Source organism: Mercenaria mercenaria, chromosome 11 (assembly GCF_021730395.1).
Source record: "Mercenaria mercenaria strain notata chromosome 11, MADL_Memer_1, whole genome shotgun sequence".
Classification (NCBI taxonomy): domain Eukaryota; kingdom Metazoa; phylum Mollusca; class Bivalvia; order Venerida; family Veneridae; genus Mercenaria; species Mercenaria mercenaria.
This window is the reverse complement of record NC_069371.1, coordinates 4,565,139-4,581,346: the sequence shown is the minus strand read 5'-3', so window position 1 is coordinate 4,581,346 and position 16,208 is coordinate 4,565,139. Positions and strand designations below refer to the sequence as shown.

At 34.5% G+C, this 16,208-nt stretch overlaps 1 protein-coding gene across 2 annotated transcripts in view; it reads right to left on the bottom strand.

The window, feature by feature from the left end:
• Positions 1–16,208, bottom strand: part of LOC123531552 (uncharacterized) — a 61,568-nt gene that overhangs the window by 20,092 nt on the left and 25,268 nt on the right. The window contains exon 1 of one of the 2 annotated variants that reach the window (XM_045312613.2): positions 14,873–14,959. The exons of the other annotated variant lie outside the window; for it this stretch is intronic. The gene's annotated coding sequence lies outside the window, so the exon portion shown is untranslated. Of the gene's footprint in view, positions 1–14,872; positions 14,960–16,208 lie in introns of those variants that run through there. 2 annotated transcript variants of the gene reach the window in all.

Below are 16,208 nucleotides of genomic sequence, written 5' to 3'. Positions count from 1 at the left end.
ATTTATTTTTTTTTTTTTTTTTGAAAGTTTAAACATCCAGTCTCCCAAATTTATTTATTTATTTTTTTTTTTTTTGAAAGTTTAAACATCCAGTCTCCCATTTTTTTTTGAAAGTTTAAACATCCAGTCTCCCAAATTCCACTGGTAACACTTTTATCATCATTATCTTGGCGGCCATATTGATTTTAAAATGGCCGCATCAAATATGTTCTTTCCATATCATTATCAAATAAATTTCCCTAACATTTATGGAATGCATTTTGTATTTTACCTCAATGCTAGAATTTATTTAAACAAGAAGCTCAAATGGGCCTAAGTCGCTCACCTGAAGAAAACATTAACCATCTGACTTTGCTCTTAACTGGGTATGGTATAAATTCTTTCAGCTGTTCATTAAAACAAAAGTTATTTAAAGTTTTTTGTTCTATATTTTGCTGTCACACACCAAAAAAAACGCATAATCATCAAACAATCATTTTAATAAAATTATTTTAATTTTAACTCTAGTGGCCCCTAAAAGGGCCAAAATGTCCCAATTTGAACAAATTTGGCATAAGACTTGATAATGATGTTACAGACCAGTTGAAGATCCATCAAACGGTTCACAAGGAGAAGTACTTTAAAGGTATTTCCATTTTAAGCTCTAATGGCCCCCTAAAAGGGCCCAAATACCTCCAATTGAACAAACATGGTAAAGGACAATATAATGATGCTCCAGACTAGGTTTGATGAAGACCCGTCAAGGAATTCATGAGAAGAAGGTATTTAAAAGTATTTCTGTTTTTAACTCAAGCAGCCCCTAAAATGGGCAAAGTCTCTCCAATATGAATAAATTTGTTGAAGGCCCTTATAATGTTGCTTCAAATCGTTAAAAAGTATTTTTCTTTTTAGCCCTAGCGGCCCCTAAAAGGGGTCAACTGTCTCCATTTGAATAAATGTGAGAGAGGACTTTATAATGATCCGACAGACCAAGTTTGATGAAAACCCACTTAGCTGTTCACGAAAAGAAGTCATTTAATGGTATTTCTAATTTCTTTTATTGGCCCTTTCATGGGGCTAACAACCCCCGTTTGAATGAAATTTGGAGAGGACCTGATAATGATGCTACAGGTCAAGACTGAGGAAGATCGATCAAGCTGTTCATGAGAAGACGTCTTTTAAAGGCATTTCTATTTTTAGCTCTAGTGGCCCCTAAAAGGGGCCAAATGACCCAATCGAACAAATTTGAGAAAGGATCTTAATGATCCTTTATACCAGATTTGATGAAGAACCATCAAGCAATTCATGAGAAGATGTGAACCATTTGAAACAAAAAATTGATAGATATCCAAGCCAGGATGCTACTTACTATGTTTGGTGGAATTCTGACCAATAGTTTCTAAGGATGATATGTTAAAGTAAAGATGTTAAGGCCGAACGCCGGACCATCCATCTATACTAATAGATCACCCTGAACAAAGTTCAGGTGAGCTAAAACGTTCAAACGGAACATAAAATTCCATTTTGTATCTTTAAGACTTAAACTGACATAAATCTCTTATAATGTTACAAATCAAGTACTACTTCTTCAGAACATTGCCTTGGCATGAACAAGATACACTCTTTTGTTAACATCTTGATAATGCTATAAGCGTATCAATTACTGGTAGTTACATGAAATACGCGGGAATTTCTGTGGGTTTTTTTTACGATGACGTCATTTGAATAATCCGTTTCTATGCCGTAATACTAGTACGGTTTTTTTTTTCGAAACATTTTATTACAAGAAAACTTAGGAAAAAGGAAAAGTTGTACGAGTTTCTGGAACAATCTATATCTATGGTATATTCAATAATTACATAAAATATTATATAATTGCAAACACTGATTTTGTCATATCACGCTCAATATTCTTTGAAAATCAAAATTAACAACTGCCCTCGAGTTTTTTATAGGTAATAAATGGCATTTTAAAACATACGGCACTTGTTTTAATCAATGTAAATATGCAAGAAATATGAAAAATTGCAATAAATTTTATTATAAAGAATACTACTATCTTAAGTAAAAATAAGCTGCTCAGCGAAAGCCTTGTATTTCAAATTTCATACAATTTATTCGTTAAAAAGTATATTCTTCCGAAATAAGATTACGTAGAATTTTGGGTACGCAATGAAAATATGATATTTTATTGCTAATATTATATTTGTTACTTTTGACTATAAAAAGTTCATTTTATCATCAATTCTTCCTCATGAAAAACATATTATAAAACATTAAAACCGGGAAAAATGAATCCAAATTTTATACCACTTAATGTTTGCTTAAACTTGGTAAACTTTCGTTTATTTAAGAAATAATTTATAGCAAAAGAGTGCTTTATCACTATTTATGCACGATGGGCGGTTATACGTCGGGCGTGATAATATCACGAGGGCACAGCCCGAGTGAAATTATTTGTACGACGTATTACCGCCCGAGTGTATAAATAGTGTTAAAACACGGTTTTACTATAAATTATTTCGATTCTAATATGCCCTTAATCTAAAACAGTAGATAAAATATAGAAGCGCTCTTTCTTTGTCGCAATAAAAACTTTGTAAGTTGATTTCTAACATCACTGGCCATGTTTAAAGCATAAAAAGTGCAGTTTTGCAACTTGAAGTTGAAACAAGAGATCACAGAGTGATCTTGGCGCCCACCATTGAGCCATTTTTGAATGTCCCAAATTTCGAGACTAGTTCAAGGTCGAAATCAAGGTCAAATGTACTTCAAATTTAGAGGCTGTAGCTTGAGAAATGTGAAAGTAGGTCACTAGGTCAAAATCAAGGTCAAATTTCATTTCGGAACACAAAACTGTGTATGTGGTCCAAATTTGAAGCCTGTACCTTCAAAAATGTGAAAGTAGGTCACTAGGTCAATGTCAAGGTCAAAGTTTGTTTCGGTACACAAACCTATGCATGTGGTCCAAATTTGAAGGCTGTAGGTACAGAAATGTGAAAGTAGGTCAAGATCAAGGTCAACTCATGTCAAGGTTCATCTTGCCACTCAAAACTATACATGTGGTCCAAATTTGAATATTGTAGGTTATGGACATGAAGATTCTAAAAGTTTTTCCCTATATAAGTCTATATGAACCATGTGACCCCCGCGGGCGGGGCCATATTTGACCCTAGGGGAATAATTTGAACAATCTTAGTAGAGGACCACTAGATGATGTCACATGCAAAATATCAAAGCCCTAGTCCCTGTGGTTTTGAAAGAGGTTTTTCAAAGTTTTTCCCTATATAAGTCTATATAAAACATGTGACCCCCGGGCGGGGCCATATTTGACCCCAGGAAACAATTTGAACAATCTTGGTAGAGGACCACTAGATGATGCTACATACCAAATATCAAAGCCCTAGGCCCTGTGGGTTTTGACAAGAAGATTTTCAAAGTTTTTCCCTATATAAATGTATGTAAATTATAAAAATAAACAAAGGGCCATAACTCACTCAAAAATTGTTGAACCAGTCTGATTTTCAGGGGGACACAACTAGGGTACCAATACATCATTCTGACAAAGTTTGGTCAAAAAACCCCAGTAGTTTCTGAGGAGGAGCGATAACGAGGAATTGTTAACGGACGGACGGAGTGACGGACGGACGGACGGACGGACCACGGACGCAGAGTATTTGAATAGCCCACATGGTGGCTAAAAATATTCTGCAAGGCCATAAAAGCATTTAAGGTCGGGCCAAAAATTTAGGGTAGGTCGGGCTACCGGAAACAAACATTTTTTTACGCTTTACCACCCGAGCGTATAAATAGTGTTAAAGCACGCTTGTGCTATAAATTATTTCGATTCTAATATGCCCTGAATCTCAAACACTAGATAAAATATAGAAGCGCGCTTTCTTGGTCGCAACAAAAACTTTTGACGTTACCGCACGTTAACGTGACGTCATTCTAGCGTGAGTGTTTTAACAGAGACAGGCATATTAGAATGAGTTATATACGGTCTTTTAATAGAACAGAACAGAACATATACATATAAATATTCATTTCAGTGGCTCTTGTTCTATACAAACACATTTAATAGTATTATATAAGGTAGAAATACATAATTTACACATACAAATAAAGTATAGGTTACATAATATCAAATTGCATTCTAATAATATTATGGTTGTCCGACCTTAAATGTTTTTATGACCTTGGAGAATATTTTTTCAACTTCAAGTTGCACTTTTTATGCTTTAAACATGGCCAGTGATGTTAGAAATCAACTTACTGGTGCTCTTAAGGCATTAGTTTTTGAAGCATGTTACCGGAAACAAGGATTTTTTTAGGCCTAAAAAGTACATATCTATCAACTAAGTCGGTCACAGCCTATAAACTAGTACTGAATCAGTCTAGTAATCAGGTCTAGATGAGGTGAACTAATGTAATTTTACCTGATGGAATGAAACAGCCCGTGACAATAAAATGAGACTGCTATGATAAGCTTTACTATCGTCATGTTCTAATAGCCATTTGCGAATTAAGACGAAGTGGAGTGTGAACACCTAGGACGATTGATTTTTCAAGGGGATCATCTCAACATAATTTGATTATATTATGCGCGGTAGAAAAAAAAAACAGCCTTTAACGACAATAAGGTATGGGTTATTATATCATCACTATGCGGTATGTGATATAAATTTGGATTTGCCCGCTTTTCCGTTTTTCTGTCCATCAGAAAAAAGTTGTGTTAAACATAACGCCAAAAGTATTGAACGATCGCAACGGTCATGAAATTGTATAGGAATTTTATATAACATTAGGAGTTGCACATCCGACTTTTTACATCATCTGAGTGCTCAAGTTGCACTGTGTGCGTCGTCCGTCGTCATCTGTCATCATCCGCCGTACAAAATTTCACTGTTAACACTGTAGAGGTTATACATTTAGCCAAATCACTATGAAACTTAGGCATAATGGTTTGAGTTTACAAATTCTCGACAAAATTTGAAATCGGGTAATCTTGTCTTAGATCAATGAAAAGCTTTGTAGATATTCTTGATTCCAATTTTTATGCTCCCCGAAGTGGGGGAGCATACAGTCGCCACCTTGCTCGTCCGTCCGTCACATCTCTTGTCCAGAGGATAAACAAAAATGTATTGAAGGTAGCAAGTTGTTGCTTAATACAATGGTAGAGTTCATACCCCACTCCGGGGGTATAACAAAATACGTCCCTTCGGGCGTATAATAACAACAAAAGGATGGAGACGCAAGAGATATTAAGTTTTCTACAGTTTTGACAACGTTTTACCTGCTGACCTACATTTTGATCCCAGCTGACCCAGTTTAGATTTTTTTCATTCGGATGACGACGACGAATGCATTGCGATCAGACTAGCGCATCTTTTCAACTTTGTCTCCGATGCGCAGCTTATAATATTGAAGAATATTTCAGGAAAGTGTTATGACGCTAGATCAAATACTTTTTGCGATATGTGTAACAAAACATTTCTCTGACGAACAGACGGACGGACAGACAAAACCAAATATTATCCTGTGCGGTGGCATAATAAGCCAGACCCTACCATCATTATAGGAATGTTTTCCTACCGCACACAAATTAATTAAATCTTGTTGAGACGGAAATCGTGTTGAGACGGTCCGCTTGAAAAATCGATTCCACAGTCCACGTAGACTTAATTCGCAAATGTCTAATACGAAGCGTAACTTCTCTCACTTTAATTAATGAAACTACTCTTTGCGATTTTCACAGTTCAATAGTTTCAACAGTTTAAACATGTTTGGTATGGTATAAAAAATGTTGGTAGATATTACGATGAAACATTATCCAGCTCCTGTACTTCATTCAACTTTCACACAAAGGTTTGTTTAATCCGGTTTTATCAGGTTGAAATTCTTGTGTGCAACGAATGATTGCCGTGCTCGCTAAATGTAAAAAAATCAATGGTAGGTTTTGCTTGTGATATTTTTTACATGTATTTAGATCTAAATTCTATTAAAATTCTGAACCTTGGCGCGTATTAAATACGTAACAATGACAAAACTGTTTATGTATCCTTCCACGTAGTCTAGAAATCCATGTCTCTCCGATTTTTAATCATAGCGCCAACAAAAGTTTTCTTTAACTTCGGATTTTATATCGGATCAGCACATATTTTATAGCAATGTTAAGGTTGTTTTGCACGTTCGGATCTAAAGTATTTCCACAATGTAGAATTTGATTTAACTCTGAATTTTCAAAACTTCAGAATATACGTAGACACTTAAGGAAATACAAAAGGCAGGGTCTGTGCTCAATTGTTTGCTAGACTGATTTGAAAAAGATATGGCCTAACACAAGTTTCCATGACGGGAGTCTATGGGAAAATCACAAATTTGATAACATTTTCGAAAATAGATTTTTTTCTACAATATATATTTTAATGAAACTTCTCACAGTCGTAAATAAACATAATGACCTATAATGTGGCAAAATAAAAAAGCTTGTTTTCGAGATATTTGCCCATGATTAACGAGATCCGCGCATTTCGAGCTGATTATAAAATTATTTTTTTTTTGAATTATTTAACATGTCAGATAGATGTTTTAATATCATATTTTAACTTTAGGAAGCTTGTAATAAATTTACTCACCTGTTGCAATTAGTTAATAAAATGATATAAATACAAATGTACATATACATAGAACATAATATTATGTGTTACAATATGGATGCCAAGCCTTGTCGAAAATAAAAATTCAAGACTAGCTATCCTACATATGATTTACATTAATATTCATCTTCTAATTTGCCACGTAGTATACATTTTTTTTTGTCAGATATGGGTGTACGTTGAGGTCTATTTCATCTACCAGCTTCGATTTGCAGTCTATGGGACGATACTCTTAAACGAGTTAAAGATTGACAAAACTTATTAGTATTAAAACAATCTAAGTATGGTTGAAAACGAAAACTCGAAATAGTCTTATAAAATAATGCCCTGCTAGAATTTTGTATTCTTTCATGCCATTTTTAAACAAATTGATCATTTAATCGTTGCTTTACCAACGAAAGGAATACTTTGTCATCTCCTACACCTTGATAAATCCAGGCCTCTGCAAAACCAAGAGAACATAGCAAATCTTTTAAATAACTGCACCAATTACTTTTATTTGGATTAAGTTCAAAATCACTTTTTAACATATTGTATGCTAAATATACGTATTTATTTCCACTTAATCTTAAAATTCTCAACCAATATTTAATAGCACGAAACATATGAATGGTTTTGAATGAATATCGACCTAATTCGCCATAAATGAAATCATTATACATAAAACTGTCACACCGAACGAGTATGTGAAATTTCAATCAATTCTCAACCAAAAATTAGTAAGTTGAAAAAGGGCATAACTTTGTAAACATGCAAAATAAAGTTAAGGGAAGTATGCATTGTATGTCAGATCATCACAGGAAACAAATATGTGAAGTTTCAATCCGTTTCCATTAGTAGGTTAACATGCAAAACTTAAGCAAACTTTGCCGAGTTGAAACACGGACTGCTGAACATGTGTACAGCATGTCATACACGTATTTGAAGATTCAACCCTCTACATTTAAATGGGACTTACTAAGTGAATACATATCAAAATTCTATGTTTGTTCAGTTTTAGGCAGCAGGGGGATATTGGTATTTGGATAGTTCTCTTTTAGGTTTAAAACAACCGCTCTTAGCTTTTATCAAATTTATTAGGTACAATCGGTCCATTAGCTGGAAACAACACTCTTAGGAGGCAACATAAAATAAACAAATGTTCCTTAAATTGAAAGCTGTTTAAGGATCTTGTAAAGCCATTTGAAGCCTTCCCTTAGGTTATTTTTTAATAGCTTTTTATGCCACATAGTCATTGTTTTATCATAAGAATATACATGCGGTTTTTAGTGTTCCAACTAGCAACAGATTTCAAATCCTGCAGGAGCGGGAAAATGCAAATATGACAATGGATCATTCATCGGACATTACCAGACAGGATTTTATTCATAGTTGTTCTGATGATAAACTTGTACATATATTTGACGAGTTACGTTTCATTCGAACTGAGCAGGTTGGCTGCGGTAGAGGTATTTGTTCCTTACAAGAATCTTTTGTGAGCATAAATGAAAAAGTCGCTCAGGTGATAGACACTACAAATGTACAAACTGAGTTTTTAAAGACACTGGCATACAAATCGATTGATACTGAAGCTAGATCTAGACGCAATAATTTGATATTTCGTGGATTTGTTGAGAATATTGGCGAAAACTGTTTTGATATCATTGGTGACTTTTTAGAAAATAGGTTAGATATTGATCGCAGAGATATTTACATCACCAGAGCACATCGCCTCGGGGCAAAAAATCAAAACAAACGTATACAAAGTAGGCCGATCATAGTCAATTTCAGAGATTTCGGAGATACAGAGTATATTATGGGGAGAGTGAACAGATTGAAAGGCACTCCATTCTCAGTTGACGTTGATTTGCCACGTGAAATACAACAAGCTAGATCGCGTTTGTGGCCGATGTATAAAAAATATAAACAGGACAATCCAAGATCAAAGGTAATGATTGTTTACCCTGCTAAGCTGATTATGGATCATAAACTTATACATGATGAGATGCCAGAATGGAACACATATATAAACAATAGCAGACTCTCAGAAATAGAACATATAGGGAAGAGCAGTTCCCCTCAAGTACAACCGCCTAAAAGCCCCCAGTACGTACCAATGGATTTGCACTCACTGCCACAACCTCCATCATATGTTATTACCATGAAAGAAAAAGGCCTACCTGCTCAAAGTTACGACCAGGTCATATATATGCGACAAGAAGGTTCTCAGTCCAACACAAACTCCCAAACTTTCCCCTATCCAACAGATACTTCCATAAGTAGGTCAAATCTTGATACAAATGTTCAAGTTTCGTGTCCTTATCCAACTAATGGAAATGTATCACTCCCAAATGATGAATACCATCCTTTCCCTATGTCATTCATTGGACCCAATCACTTAAATGTGCCGCTCTTGACTACAACAGGTAGTGGAACATGCAATAGTGTTTCTGATGTTAGTGTACAGTCAACGAACAATGATTCCTTTATGACACTGTTAGGTGAAAACTCATCTTCTCATAAGCCAGCCAACATTTGTCCAAATATAGTGAATAGCACGGCACAGACAGCACAGCCGCAAACTTCAGTGTACTTAAATCTCGATTCACAGTCAATTTCAGCATGTACGGACACAGTTACAATAGATAACGGACCGGTAGTTAAAATCCCATCAACCCAGTCAGGTGTAAATACTATAGGTAATAATGAGATGGGAAATCCAGATTTACATGAAAGAGGCCGCGCACGAAATCCACGTGTTTCTGCTAGGTCGGAAAGGCGCTTACATTCAGCCAGCCCGTACAGGAGAAGAAGCGCCAGTAAAACACAGACTCAAGATCGGTTTTCCAATGTTGCTATAAATAGCCATGATAATACAGGTGAAAATACAGGTGAAAAACAAGGACATTAGTACATACAGGAGAAGGTCTCGCTGCGATTTGCGCTATTGAATGTGCAAGGCCTAGTCTCTAAAAGAACAAATAAATTAATTTCACCAGAGATAAAAAGGGTTTTTGATGAACATGACTTAGTGTTATTCACAGAATCTTGGACAGATGAACACTCAGAGTTACATGTTAATGGTTTTGAACATTTTGTTTTAAATAGAAATGAAATTAAGAAAAATAGTAAACGACCGTCCGGTGGCATTATCGTGTACATTAGAAATAAATATGTATCGGATGAAACACTAGTTTTTCAAAGTAACGATGATATTTTATGCGTGAAAATTAAGGGTTCTCAACTTTCTTTAAAACATGATTTATTTGTGTGTTTATGTTATGTTCTTCCAGATGATAGTAGCAGACAATCTATGATTGATTCAAATATTTTCGACAGGTTGATAGATTATATAACTAGCCTTTATTCGAAATACGAAAATAATTTTCATCTATTACTCTGCGGAGACATGAACGCTCGTACGTCCGACAGCCCAGATTATGTTACAGACGATAATTTTAGGCACTTGGATATATTGCCAGATGAATATGTGGTCGATACTGTTATAACACGCTATTCTCAAGATAAAGGCCACACAAACAATAATGGTATTTTGTTACTTGATCTTTGCAAGCAGACTGGTCTGCGAATTTTCAATGGCCGTGTTGGTAGTGATAACGGCTTAGGGCGATATACTTTTATTGGTCATAGAGGCTGTAGTTTAGCTGACTATGTTATTGGTTCGCAGGACCTTTTGAGATATGTTGATCAGTTTAATGTATCAGAACCAAATATTTTATCGGATCACTGTTTGATCACATTTTCTTTTGAATTTGATAGACAGATTCAGTCCGTTGCAAATAATAGCCACGATCGTGTTAATTATAAGTATAAATGGTCAGGCGATTTAAAATCGGATTATATAGATACACTGCAGTCTCAAAATTGTAAACAAAAACTGGATAGTTTAAATATTAAAATAATCTCAGCTGCTGATAGTCAAGATATTGACACTTGTATTGATAGTTTTTCAAATATAATAGATGAAGTTGCTTCCCCTCTGTTTAAGAGAAATATTAGTGGTAACAAAGAAAGTGTACTTATGTCTGACCAGGCTTGGTTTAACGAAGAATGCTATGAAAAGAAAATTATTTTTAACAGAATTTTGAATGAATATAGATTAAACAAAAATGATGAAAATAGAGTCAATTTAGTTCATGCTAGATCTCAGTATAAAACATGTTTAAGAAAATGTAGGTTTGATTATGACAAAGCTGAATCTTTGAAACTTACCGAAGCTAGATTCAAAAATGCAAAACTATACTGGAATATGTTGAAAGGAAATGCAGGCATAAAACAGTCAAATGTACAGTTAGATATTTTTGCTCAATATTTTAAGTCAGTGAACAATCCAGAAGATCCCTTTTATTCACCAGATGAAGATGTTATGTATTTTATAGAGAGATATGAAAAAGAAGAATTTAGTATTATGTTTGATGAACTGAATATCCAAATCAGCGAATTAGAAATAACAAAAGCAATTAACCAGCTCAAATCAGGTAAAAGTGGCGGGCCAGATGCGTTATTAAATGAATTTATCATACACGGCAAACAGGTACTTATCCCTTCTTTACTTTTACTATTTAACAAAATTTTAGCGAAAGGTTATTTCCCACAAAGTTGGTCCGATGGTTTTGTAATTCCTTTACATAAGAAAGGTAGCTTAAATGATGTTAACAATTTCAGAGGTATAACTTTGCTTAGCGTTTTAGGAAAATTATTTACCCGCATAATAAATAATAGATTATCTAATTGGGCAGAAAAATACAGTGTATACGTAGAAGCACAAGCAGGTTTTAGGTCGAGTATGGGTACAGTTGATAACATTTTTGTGCTACATGGTTTAATTAGCCATATGATTAATAATGGGAGACAACTCTATTGTGCTTTTATAGATTTCACAAAGGCTTTTGATTACATTGTTAGAGACAATTTATGGTATAAAATGATTAAACTTGGAATACGTGGTCAAATTTTAAATATTATACGTTCAATGTATACATCGGTAAAAACAAGAGTAAAATATTGTAACGAACTTAGTGATGAATATACATGTACACTCGGTGTAAGACAGGGAGAGTGCTTATCTCCCTTTCTTTTTTCCATGTTTGTCAATGACTTAGAAGACAGTTTTATCAGCAGCGATATGCCTGGAATAGATATTGATATGTTCAAAATGTTTTTGATTTTATATGCTGATGACATAGTTGTTTTTGCTAGTACCAAAGAAGATTTACAAAAGAGTCTTAATATTCTTTCAGACTATTGTGACAGGTGGAAGCTTAGTGTCAACCCTACAAAAACAAAAATAATGATTTTTAGGAAAGGTGGTAGATTACCTGCAGATACTCAATTTATGTATAAAGACTCTGTTATAGACATTGTTACCAAATTTACATACTTAGGTGTAGTATTTTCAACAGGAGGATCGTTTTCTGAAGCACAGAATACAATTGCAGGCCAAGCAATGAAATCTATATTTCAAATGAACAAATATCTTTATAGATTTGTAAACATATCTGTGTTACATAGACTAGAATTATTTGATAGACTTATTAGCCCGATTTTGAATTATAGTAGTGAAGTATGGGGCTTTGTACCGGGTAATGCTATAGAAAGAGTTCATTTGCAATTTTGCAAACGTATTTTAGGAGTTAAAAAAAGCACTCAAAACGATTTTATATATGGTGAACTTGGTAGAGTTGCTTATCAAACACAACGTCATTACAATATTTTGAAATACTGGATAAAAATTATGCATACAGGTAGTAATAAATATGTTAATAAAGTTTATACTTTACTGAAACATGATTTGGAAATCAGACCAAATAAAACAAATTGGTGCTCTTTAGTTAAATCTTTACTGTGTTCTTTAGGTTTTTATGACGCCTGGCTTATGCAAAATGTAGGAAATGTTGTTATGTTTTTATCGATTGTAAAAACCAGGTTGAAAGATCATTTTGTACAAAACTGGTCAAGTAGGCTAGAAAACTCTAGTAGAGCGCTTTTCTATAGACAAATTTCATGTTTTAAAGTCCAGCCATACCTCAATTTGATCAATATTAAAAAATTTTATTGCGAACTATCACGTTTACGAGTATCTTCTCATAGATTGCATGTAGAAACTGGTAGATGGACTAAGCCAAACAGTACACCTATAAATGAAAGAAAATGTTATGCTTGTGGTTTGTTAGAAGATGAATTCCATTTCATATTAGAATGCAATGCATATGCTGGTTTAAGAAAACGTTTTATTCCATCTTATTATTGGAGACGACCAAATATGCCAAAATTGATAGAATTGTTAAATACTGATAGAGAAAAATTAACACGTAATCTTGCAAATTTCTTGTATTATGCTTTTCAGCTTAGAAAAAACAATATGTACTTAGTTCGTACTTAAGCAGTACTTTACTTGAGCAGTAAAAACATTACATGAATGTTATATGGAATTGTATAGATATGTGTTTTCTCATGTTACATGGTAAAATACATGTAAAAGGCATGCGCAGTTTGAATTTGTAAGTTTCAAACGTATTCTCAACGTAACAATCTTTCATTTCTGAGATCCAGCTGTTGACCTTGTATTTCGTTTCGTCAAGATCAACATAACATGGACATTAAGTATAGGATAATGTTTTGCTTTGCAATATATTTGTATCAATTATTCAAACTGTCTTGCATTCTTCTTGTTGTTTTGAGTATAATAAGCTGTACACGCTTTAAACATAAATTGCGCCAGTAACATGATAAATAATTTGTCGTGTGTCTAAACTTGTATATGTATATACTGTCTATATGATTACTTATGTATAATTTTGTTTTGTAATTCTAATGTTGTAATATTAGAATGTACTATTTGTGCAGAAAATTGAATGTTAACAACCTTCTCCGTTTAAATAATTGTCTCGCCATTTTCATGCTTGTAAAAACCTCATGGGCCAGTTGGCCTAAAGGAAAATTGAAAATAAACTTAAACTTAAACTTAAACATAATAAGTAGAAAAAACAGACACGCAACAAATATAAATTTAGAGAAAAAATAAGTTTGATATCATCTACAAAATAGTATGTGAACAGTAATTAACACGTGTTGTAAGACAAAATACACATTATCGAATAAGGTGACCATTATAGAAAGTATTTTCTATGTCTTCTGAATAACTATGTGTATATATATGGTATTACAGGTCTGTCAGGTATAATTTACAAAATAAAAATGTACCCGAGGGGTGGTCTCAAATGCTTTACATGATCCTTAAAGGCTGTTTTGGTTTTTATTTGGATTATATCATCTCTGGGTACATTTTGCCTTGTTTGTTTCTCACCAGTACCAATTAACCTTTACCCTGCTAAATTTCTATAATGAACTTGTCCATTTTCTTTTTAATTTGGACAGTACCATTGACTGTTAAGAGGGGTGCTTACCAAAAAGATACTGACTGAATGGCGAACAGTGCAGATCATGATCAGACTGCACGGATGTGCAGGCTGATCATGATCTACACTGGTCGCAAAGGCAGAATCAATTGTGTCCAGCATGGTAAGGGTTAATGCTCTATCTGTTATCACTTTGTTAAGCATTCTCAAATGAAGGATGCATTGAAATTTGCATGTATTTACTTAGTTACTCCTATCTCATTTTATTCCTAAGAATCCTTTACTTTGAAGTCATTGAAACACTCTGTGAATAAAACTTGCAAGAAAATACGTCTAGCCAGGAATGTAGGGGGTTCATATTTCAGCCATAGGTACCCTGCGCCTGGACATTTAGCCGTCGTGTTTACTACCCGCCGTGATATGAAAGTTATTTGTCATACTAATAAACTTTGATAATGTGGCAGTTGACCTAAATCCAATTGACACTGTTTATTTTCCAATACAGGTAAATCCAATATTTGCTTTACAATAGATCTATGACGGATTATCTTTGAACATCCCTGGACTTTGGACTCAACTGCCACATTATCAAAGTTTATTAATATTTGAAATTATTTACATTTATAGTTACCAAATACCCTACAGCTTTCGATTTAAATGCTTCTTTAAAAGATGATATTAAAAAAGTCTTTTTAAACACCACGGCTAAATGTCCAGCCACAGGCAAGTTTTGAGGTTGCGATAAGAAGGTAACACAAATCATAATTATATGCGTGAAGGTTGCGAAATTGGACTCATTAGATCGCTTTATGCTAAATTACGATTTCGAGAAATTTGACTTAAACCTAAAGAAATGTTCTGTAAATGTATACTTACTGCGACAGTGTGTATTTCCAACTCTTAAACACAATAAACTTTTTTTGCTATGAATGAAACGTGTGCATAATACAGGATGTAGAAAAAATCGCACGGATCAGTACATTTTAGGCTAGATGTATTTCTTGTTAGCTTTATCTATAGGTTGTTTCAAAACTGCACATTATCTAATTTACTTAATAGGATATTTAATTAAGAAAGTTTTCTATTTAATGAACCCATTGTACATGATAAATACAATGTATACCCGTAACAACACAAATTTCTTGCCAATATCTTAAACCCAAAAACATTTCTGAAAGGGCATGGCATATCTTAAGTACGGTGTTCCGTTTGGACAAACGTGACTTTTTATTTAATACTAAACTGCGATGCACGATGGTACGATGACGAAAACGCGATGGCACGATGGCACGATGGCACGATGATGAAACAACGATGGTACGATGGTAAAAACGCGATGGCACGATGATGAAATCGCGATGGTGCGATGGTACGATGGTGAAATGTCGATGTAATATCGCGTTTTCATCATCGTACCATCGCGTTTTCACCATCGCACCATCGTGCCATCGCGTTTTCATCATCGTACCATCGTGCCATCGCGTTTTCACCATCGTACCATCGCGTTATCATCATCGTACCATCGTGGTTTCACCATCGTACTATCGCGTTTTCACCATCGTACCATCGCGTTTTCACCATCGTGCCATCGCGTTATCGTCATCGTACCATCGTGGTTTCACCATCGTGCCATCGCGTTTTCACCATCGTACCATCGCGTTTTCACCATCGTACCATCGCCTTCCGGTTAGAAATGCGTAGTCCCGTACACTTGTATTTTTTTCAACAATAAATGAATGTATCTCAATGTATATTGTGAGAAGAAATTTACCATTTAGATTATGCTGTATTGCAAAATGTTTTACAAAATGTTCAGTGCTCAGTTCATTAAAACTGTCAAATCTTCAAGGCCACGTCCTTTGTATTTTATGTATGCATGAAAGTAAATAAAAAGCTGGGTGTAATAGTCACATGGTATTATTCAAACTCAGCTTATTCTTGTTAGGATGTAGAAGGTACATAGTGCAATGTGAAAATGAGATTATATCAAGCCTGTATTTTACTGACATATATACTGTACCACTGCGCATGACTGCCACCGGAAGGCGATGGTACGATGGTGAAAATGCGATGGTACGATGGTGATAACGCGACGGTACGATGATGAAAACGCGATGGTACGATGATGAAAACGCGATGACACGATGGTGAAAACGCGATGGTACGATGATGAAAACGCGATATTACACCGACATTTCACCATCGTACCACC